The following is a 9,211-nucleotide window of genomic DNA, read 5'->3' as shown; positions in this document are numbered from 1 at the left end:
CTTGTATCGTTGTCAAGCAAGTATGAGACAGACTGAAACAGGTTGAAATATATATACAGTAAAATAGTTAACAAGAACAACAAGACGTTAACAGGGAAGTTCTCTAACAAAGTGGTGACAAGGGATTACATGTAGAAACCAGTGACAATGGATAACATTAGAAGCCAGTGCATTCGGTAGAAAAACACCCTGATCCCTGTTGATTTCAGGTTTGGTGCGGTGGATCCAGATGGCCTCCATCAATTTCATTTTCCGCCAATTGCTGATGTTGAAGGAGAAAATGTCAGTGTCATCCCAATTGATGTCATGGCAGGGAGTTCTGATGACATGTTCTGATAACGCTGATTTCATGTCCGAGTTTTTCACCGATGCTGTGTGCTCTTTCATCAAATTCACCATGGAACCAGAAACCAACAACAAACTGCCCTTCCTAGACGTCCTTGTGACCCGCACCCTTACCAACACCCTCCAGACCACAGTTACCACGCCCGACTTGGACACTGATAACTGGGTCAGTCCCTCTAACACGGTAGATTTAGTTTCCATTATATCAGCAGCTTGTGAAAGATGTCATCCCGGAGTTTAGCACCTTCAGTTTTGTCAACTATTTGTGAGAGTGTAATGTCGTCTATAGTATTATCCCACTCGCGACTAGACATGGCAGCAGTCTCAAACAGAATGATTTTAAATTTAAAAATCCCGCAGAATTTGAATGCAGAATGTTGGCATGGTACAAAGCAGTTACTTCATCCAATCACTCGAGCTTGGTCCAAATACACCACGGCCTGGTCGCTGTTGATTGGTCGATGAATTTGCGTCTCGAGCTACGCACTCGACGGTTGTCTCCCAAAACCCCTACATCCCATAAACCCTACAGCCGAGTAGCCCTACAATTAGTTAACACAACATGCGACATTTACCTGCCTGGTATAATGAACAGACCCAAAAGGAAAGATTACAGGGTGGAGTATACAGTGCGAGATTCAGCTCCGCAGAGTATACAGATGAGAAGGGAATAAGATTGTGCTGTTATTAGGCTTTTAATAACCCATTTTAAATAATTGAGATGAATTAAATGTTGAACTAGCTTTTTTAGCTTCCTGATGTACATAGTGAGTAGACAGATTTGCAAATCGTAATAATATCAGTTGTAATAGTGTTGGAGATAGCAAACTGGGACAAGTAATTTGAGATAATTCCCTTCAAGTATCATCTCACCAACCCTCTTCAATATTATGGTTGATGATATATTCAACAACCCCAGTTTGCCGACGATGGAGAAATATGTGTTAATGAAAAAAATATACACAAAGCACAAAAACAAATTCAATATGCACTAAACCATATTGAAAACTGGACCAACCAATGGGGGTTCCAACTTTCTACCACTAAAACAACAACTGCAGTAATCAAAGCACAACATCGAAGAAAACAAATCGTACATCTTTATATTAACAATAAAAAATTACCGCAATCAGATACAGTAAAATTTCTAGGTCTAATCCTAGACCAGCACTTAACGTGGAACAAACACACTCAATTCATACAAGAAAAATACAAGTCAGATCTCAACATTATTAAATACCTATCACATAGTTAATGGGGTAGCAACAAACGAACATTACTACTATTATATAACTCACTCATCAAATCTAAATTACTTTATGGCTGCGAAATATTTCAAGATATGGCAGAAACACATGAAAACAAACTTAGCTCCATCCAATTCCAAGCACTTAAATGTATAACTGGAGCCTTCCCAGGAACATCCCTTGGTAGAATGCAGGAAACTGGACCTCACTCTCGAATGGTAAAGCCGCAATAACTCGGTGCGCCTAGTGGCTGCAAGAGTCGTATGCTCCCCAGGGAGTTGAGATTGATAATAAGATGTGCCGTTGAGATTGACATCCAGTGATCGAGGGAAAAACTACCAGAGCCTTGAGCATGCACTAGTGCGTGGATATGTGCGCTATGTAAATATCCAATAATAATAATGGGAAAGATGTACAATGAAATGTAACACGATCCCTTACAAACAAAACTGGAAACCACTACACATCTCGTAAAAATAGAACCAAAATCATTATCATCAAAGGCAAATACCCAAAACCTTTTGGACAAAAAATACAGGAAATTTAACAACTTGATTTATATACTACAGAATATAATACAAACCCATATTACAAATGTCTTCCTCCAGCTTACTCCCAAAAATCCTAGCCAACACAAAACTTACTGAACATAATATATTAATAAATTCACAGTGCAAGAATTCATACAACAAAATTACAATCCACAAGATAATCATCACATTTATACTGACGGATCCAATGAACAAAATGGTAATACTGGTTTTGGTATCTACATACCCTAAAATAAGCCTCAAACAATCCTATAATCTCCCATTAAACTCCAGTATCTTCACCGCAGAACTCCCAGCCATATTTCAGGCCTTCAAACAACATTTGACCAAACAAACACCACTATCTGCATTTTTACGGATTCCTTAAAGGTCACATGCACCCACAAAATCAAACATAATTAAAACACTATTATCACTTATTCGTGACATATAATATTCATTGCTGATTATGAAAAACATATAAACAAAATTATAAGCGTACAATCGCAAATCAAAAGTGCAATATTTTGTACTTGGGTTTACTTTCCTCGAAACTAAGCACCCGGGATACCGAACCCGTCAGAGCGGGTGGGTGTGCACTCAAGTGTAACGAAATCTTTCATTGGCTTGTTCATTTGCTGATTCCCTCACGGCTCATTGTGTGTGTATAAGACGTATATAGAGATGTTAGGGTTTGTAAATACATGCTCATTTTTTTGTGTATAACATTTTGCAATCAACAGACATCATACAAGTATCACACCTGCCTGTCTGTGTAATTACATAATGTGACAGAGACAGAACTCGGGCCATAAATCAATGCGTTTTGTTTATGGTGTATAGCCTGATAGGTGTTAAGTTCAAATTGCATGTGGTCAGTGATCGAAGTTGTGTGTTGAATATTGTCATTAGCAGACAGGCAGGCAGACACATATGTTTCAATAAAACAGACATTGAGTTTTGTCTGTGACAACGACATATCTATATCACAGTTAGAAATTCTGTCAATGCTAAATAATGACATTGCTTTTAAGTATCGAACTGAGAAAATGACTCGGTAAGGAGAACGTGTGGTGAAATAGACAAATGAAATTATATAAACAGTTTATTTACTGTCATAACATAAAAAGCTTGCGCCTATGAAATATCAACAAAACATTAGAAAAATAGCTCACATCAAAGCCTTCACCGAGTATTCACCGCCAGCGAAGGTTTTCCGTCTTGAAATGTTGAACGCCTCACTGGTTGACACATAGCTGAGTAGACCTAGATCCCAGCAAGGTTATTTTATGTAATGAGTAGATTATTTACTGTTTGTGTACACAACCAAGATTAGACTTGCTCACGACTGGGAATCTGGGAATCCCCGATTCTAGCTGCGCGAACCTATTCACTGCGCATGCGCCATGAGCGCAGTGCAGCGCAGCACAGCTGATGAAACCACTTTTCACACCAGCTGTGGTGAATTAAGTGAATCGTTTGAACTCCGATTTCGAGGGTGTTTTTTCATCTCGTTATTTTTCAACTTTATAAGTAGAATTTGCATTTTTGATAATTTGTTTCTGTAAGTCCATACCGAAAGGAATCAGAATGTGCAAAGTTGTGTTTTACGTTGCATGTGACCTTTAACTCACTCAAATCTGTGAAACCACTTCTTATTCCATACTCTGGTTACAAAGCTAGCATTAGAATCAACATCCGTGATCTGATGCAAAAAAAGTGGGACACCCAAGTAGGTATTAACAAATTACATGAAATAAAACCCTATATCGGTTACACTTACTTGGGTTGTCAGTCCAGATTTGAAGATGTCATCATGCGACGATGTCGTATTGGCCATACAAGATATACTCATGCATACCTATTGAAAGGTGAGGATCCTCCGTTTTGTGTCCCTTGTGATGAGAGAACCACGGTCAAGCATGTCCTGCTTGACTGTGTTGAATTCTCCATCATAAGGGATAAATATTTCAATATCAAAACAGTAAAGGACCTTTATAATAATGTTAATTATAATTTAATCATTGATTTTTTAAAAGAGACAGACTTGTTAAATGAATTTTGATATATGTTTTGTAAATAGATATGGTTTTATAATTGGTAGTTCGGATTATCAACTTAGATTGTTAGTGGCTGTATGCTCAAAGGGGGTTGAAGTAGCGTAAAAAATTTGTCCTCCTGAGAGGGTACGTAAGTCCCCAAAACTTTCAAAGTAAAATTTTCACGTACCAAGTTTTTAAACGTAGTATTTTAGTTCTTTTAAGTTTCGGCTAAATTAGCCTACAATCGCCAGCGGCTGAAGGGACGGTGTAAATCCATCTAGGCTCCATGTGGGTAGCAAGAATAATGTAAGTCCCCATGGTTCCTAGTATGGTGATCTTCCTTCAGTTGTTGGCGATCTATAGCCTATTTCTATATTGTATTGTCTAAATAGTGCTATTAGTTTTAACTTTCCACGCTAGTTTTAATTCTAATTGTCATATTCTAGTTGTTTTACTGTCCTTCGTCGACTGGATTTTATTATATAAATATTCCATTTCAGTGTCAAATGTGTTCTCGTCACGATATGGCTGCAATATTGCCGATGTGACGTTAAATAATAACCAACTCACTCATTTAACTCACTCACTCACTTCTTTTGCATTAGATCACGGATGTAAGATCTTATAACTGTTTTGTTATCTGTGATGAGACTTAACCTATGACCTACGATAAGTAACAATATATAAGTGCTGCAAGCATTGTGTTCTCTGTTCTAGTGAAGCATCTCAAGGCGGACGATTCGCTACCCGAAGTGGTACTTCCCGTCAGGTCAACACAAGTGCGGAAGGATGCGCCCAGTTCAGCAATGATAAACACCAAAGGGGTTCAAGATGACCCTGTAGAGCACTGACAAGCAATGGCAAACTTTGTTTTTCTAACTCCGTTATAAAGTTTAAGAACCCTTATCGGATCGGATATATATCTTATAGATAGATAGAGAAACATACAAAAGTATATCTGATTGATAGATAGATAGATAGAAATATATCTGATTGATAGATAGATAGAAATATATCTGATTGATAGAGAGATAGAGAGAAATTTATCTGATTGATAAATAGATAGATAGAAATATATCTGATAGATAGATACATAGATAGAAATATATCTGATTGATAGATAGATAGAAATATATCTGATTGATAGATAGATAGAGAGAAATTTATCTGATTGATAGATAGATAGATAGAAATATATCTGATTGATAGATAGATACATAGAAATATATCTGATTGATAGATAGATAGATAGAAATATATCTGATTGATAGATGGATAGAGAGAAATATATCTGATAGATACATAGATAGAAATATATCTGATTGATAGATAGATAGAGCGAAATATATCTGATTGATAGATAGATAGAAATATATCTGATTGATAGAGAGATAGAGAGAAATTTATCTGATTGATAAATAGATAGAAATATATCTGATAGATAGATACATAGATGGAAATATATCTGATTGATAGATAGATAGAAATATATCTGATTGATAGATAGATAGAGAGAAATTTATCTGATTGATAGATAGATAGATAGAAATATATCTGATTGATAGATAGATACATAGAAATATATCTGATTGATAGATAGATAGATAGAAATATATCTGATTGATAGATGGATAGAGAGAAATATATCTGATAGATACATAGATAGAAATATATCTGATTGATAGATAGACAGAGCGAAATTTATCTGATTGATAGATAGATAGAAATATATCTGATTGATAGAGAGATAGAGAGAAATTTATCTGATTGATAGATAGATAGAGAGAAATATATCTGATCGATAGATAGATAGATAGATAGAAATATATCTGATTGATAGATAGATAGAGCGAAATATATCTGATTGATAGATAGATAGAAATATATCTGATTGATAGATAGATAGAGAGAAATATATCTAATTGATAGATAGATAGAGCGAAAAATATCTGATTGATAGATAGATAGAGAAAAATATATCTGATAGATAGATGCATAGATAGAAATATTCTGATTGATAGATAGATATAAATATATCTGATTGATAGATAGATAGAAATATATCTGATTGATAGATAAAAAGAAATATATCTGATTGATAGATAGATAGAGAGAAAAATATCTGATAGATAGATACATAGAGAGAAATATATCTGATTGTTTCATAGATAGAAATATATCTGATTGATAGATAGATAGAAATATATCTGATTGATAGATAGATAGATAGAAATATATCTGATTGATAGATAGATAGATAGAAATATATCTGATTGATAGATGGATAAAGAGAAATATATCTAATAGATAGATACATAGATAGAAGTATATCTGTTGATAGATAGATAGAAATATATGTGATTGATAGATAGATAGAGAGAAACATATCTGATAAAGATAGATAGATAGAGCGAAATATATCTGATTGATAGATGGATAGAGCGAAATATATCTGATTGATAGATAGATAGAGCGAAATATATCTGATTGATAGATAGAGAGAAATATATCTGATTGATAGATAGAGAGAAATTTATCTGATTGATAGATAAATAGAAATATATCTGATTGATAGATAGATATATAGATAAGAAAGTAAGATTATTTATGGATAACAACTTCTTTATGGATAACAACCTTCTAAAATGCAATAAAACAGATCGGATTGGTAGGTAGGTAGGTAAGTATTGTGCACTTAAGTATATCTTGGAATGCTTGTCGTCTAAGCAGAGAAGGATTCTTGCAACTTGCGTGACAACATGAATCCTAAATGTACCTGTGTGTATCTTTATCACATGAACATGCCTAACATGACTAACACATGATCTGTTTGTTTTTATATCAAACAACCAACAAATATTTCTTCAAGCCGTCGGTAGCTTCCAGCATTGTTTAGTCTGTTTATGCAACGCTGTTCCGTTCGTCAACAAAGATGGCGCCTTTGTCGGCCATTACCGCTTTGTCTTCCTGGCCAGTAAATCACTTGTCATTATTGTCACTATAGTGATATCTAGTACAAGTCCGCCCTACTTATTAAACGGAACCTGTGTTATCTCCTGCCTTGACTTGCCTTGAGACGGAAGAACGCTTGCTCACATACACATGTGCCTTCGGTAAATACCGTTTGTTTCCGTGTAAATTCTCTTAATATGGTCATCCGGTGTATCTTCCCTCATGACGCCGCCACAATGGAGTGTGTAAGTGAATGGGCTGGATTTATCATCGCTTTGAACAGTATCTATGTTACGGAGTTGATGACTGACTGACTGAGTTTGGTTTTACGCCGCTTTTAGCAATATTCCAGCAACATCACGACGGGGGACACCAGAAATGGGCTTCACACAATGTACCCATGTGGGGATTCGAACCCGGGTCTTCGGCGTGACGAGCCAACGCTTTAACCTCTAGGCAGGCACACACACACACACACACACACACACACACACACACACACACACACACACACACACACACACACACACACACACACACACACACACACACACACACACACACACACACACACACGAGTTGATGAGGAATATATGACGGAGGTGATTACGGTTTTAGGCGATAATCACGTGTATGGGGCTGACAAACTTAAAAAAGAAAATGAATGCTAAAGCTGAAGTTAAGATGATATAAACTTCAGTACCATACGACAACTGTCCTAAACACATACATGTACACATATACACATACACACACATACACACATATACACACACATACATACACACATACACATATACACACACACACACATACATATACACATACACACATACACACATACACACACATACACACATATACACACACACATACACACACACATACATACATACATACACATACACATACATACATACACATATATACACATATACACATATACATACACATATACACACACACATACACACATATACATATACACACATACATACATACATATACACACACACACACAAACACACACATACACACATATACATACACACATACATACATACATACATACACACATACATATACACATACACACATACATATACTGACACATACATATATACACCGCTTACAGCAATATACATACATCACGGCACACAAAATGGGCTACACACATTGCACACATTCTAACCCATACTTCGGCGTGACGACACACATACACACTACACACACATACATACACACATACACACACACACACATATACACATATACACATATACACACATACACATACACACACATACATACACATATACATACACATACACACACACACATATACACACACACACACACACACATACACACATACATATACACACACATACATACACACACACACACACACATATACACACATACACACACATACACACATATACACACATACACACATACACATACACACATACACACACATATACACATACACACACATACACATACATACACACATATACACACACATATACACACATATATACACATACACACACATACACATACACATACATACACACATATATATATATACACATATACATATACACATATATACACATACACATCTACACATACACACACACATACATATACACACATACACACATACAAACATACACACATATTCGTATACATACATACATACACATATACACACATACAGGTATATACATGTACACACATACACACATGCACATATACACATATGCACACATATGCATATGCGCATGTGCACATATACACATATATACACATACACACTTATACACATACACACATATGAACATATACACATATGAACATATACAAATGCTAGAGTATACACACATACACATTTTCACATATATCACCACTGCTGCTTTAACGTCGCCCCTGCTCCGATATGATAAATTCTTGTTGGGATGGGCCACACAGTATAAATGGATTCGTTAAAGGGGAACATCTTTCAGGCGAAAACATCTACATATTTCGAACTTCACTGAAACAGAAACACTTTAACCTACATTATACTACTCGTGTTTGTGGTAGC

Source organism: Haliotis rubra, unplaced genomic scaffold, assembly GCF_003918875.1.
Source record: "Haliotis rubra isolate DU_JTF1 unplaced genomic scaffold, ASM391887v1 Scf517, whole genome shotgun sequence".
Taxonomy (NCBI): Eukaryota; Metazoa; Mollusca; class Gastropoda; order Lepetellida; family Haliotidae; genus Haliotis; species Haliotis rubra.
Note: the sequence above shows the minus strand (reverse complement) of the source record.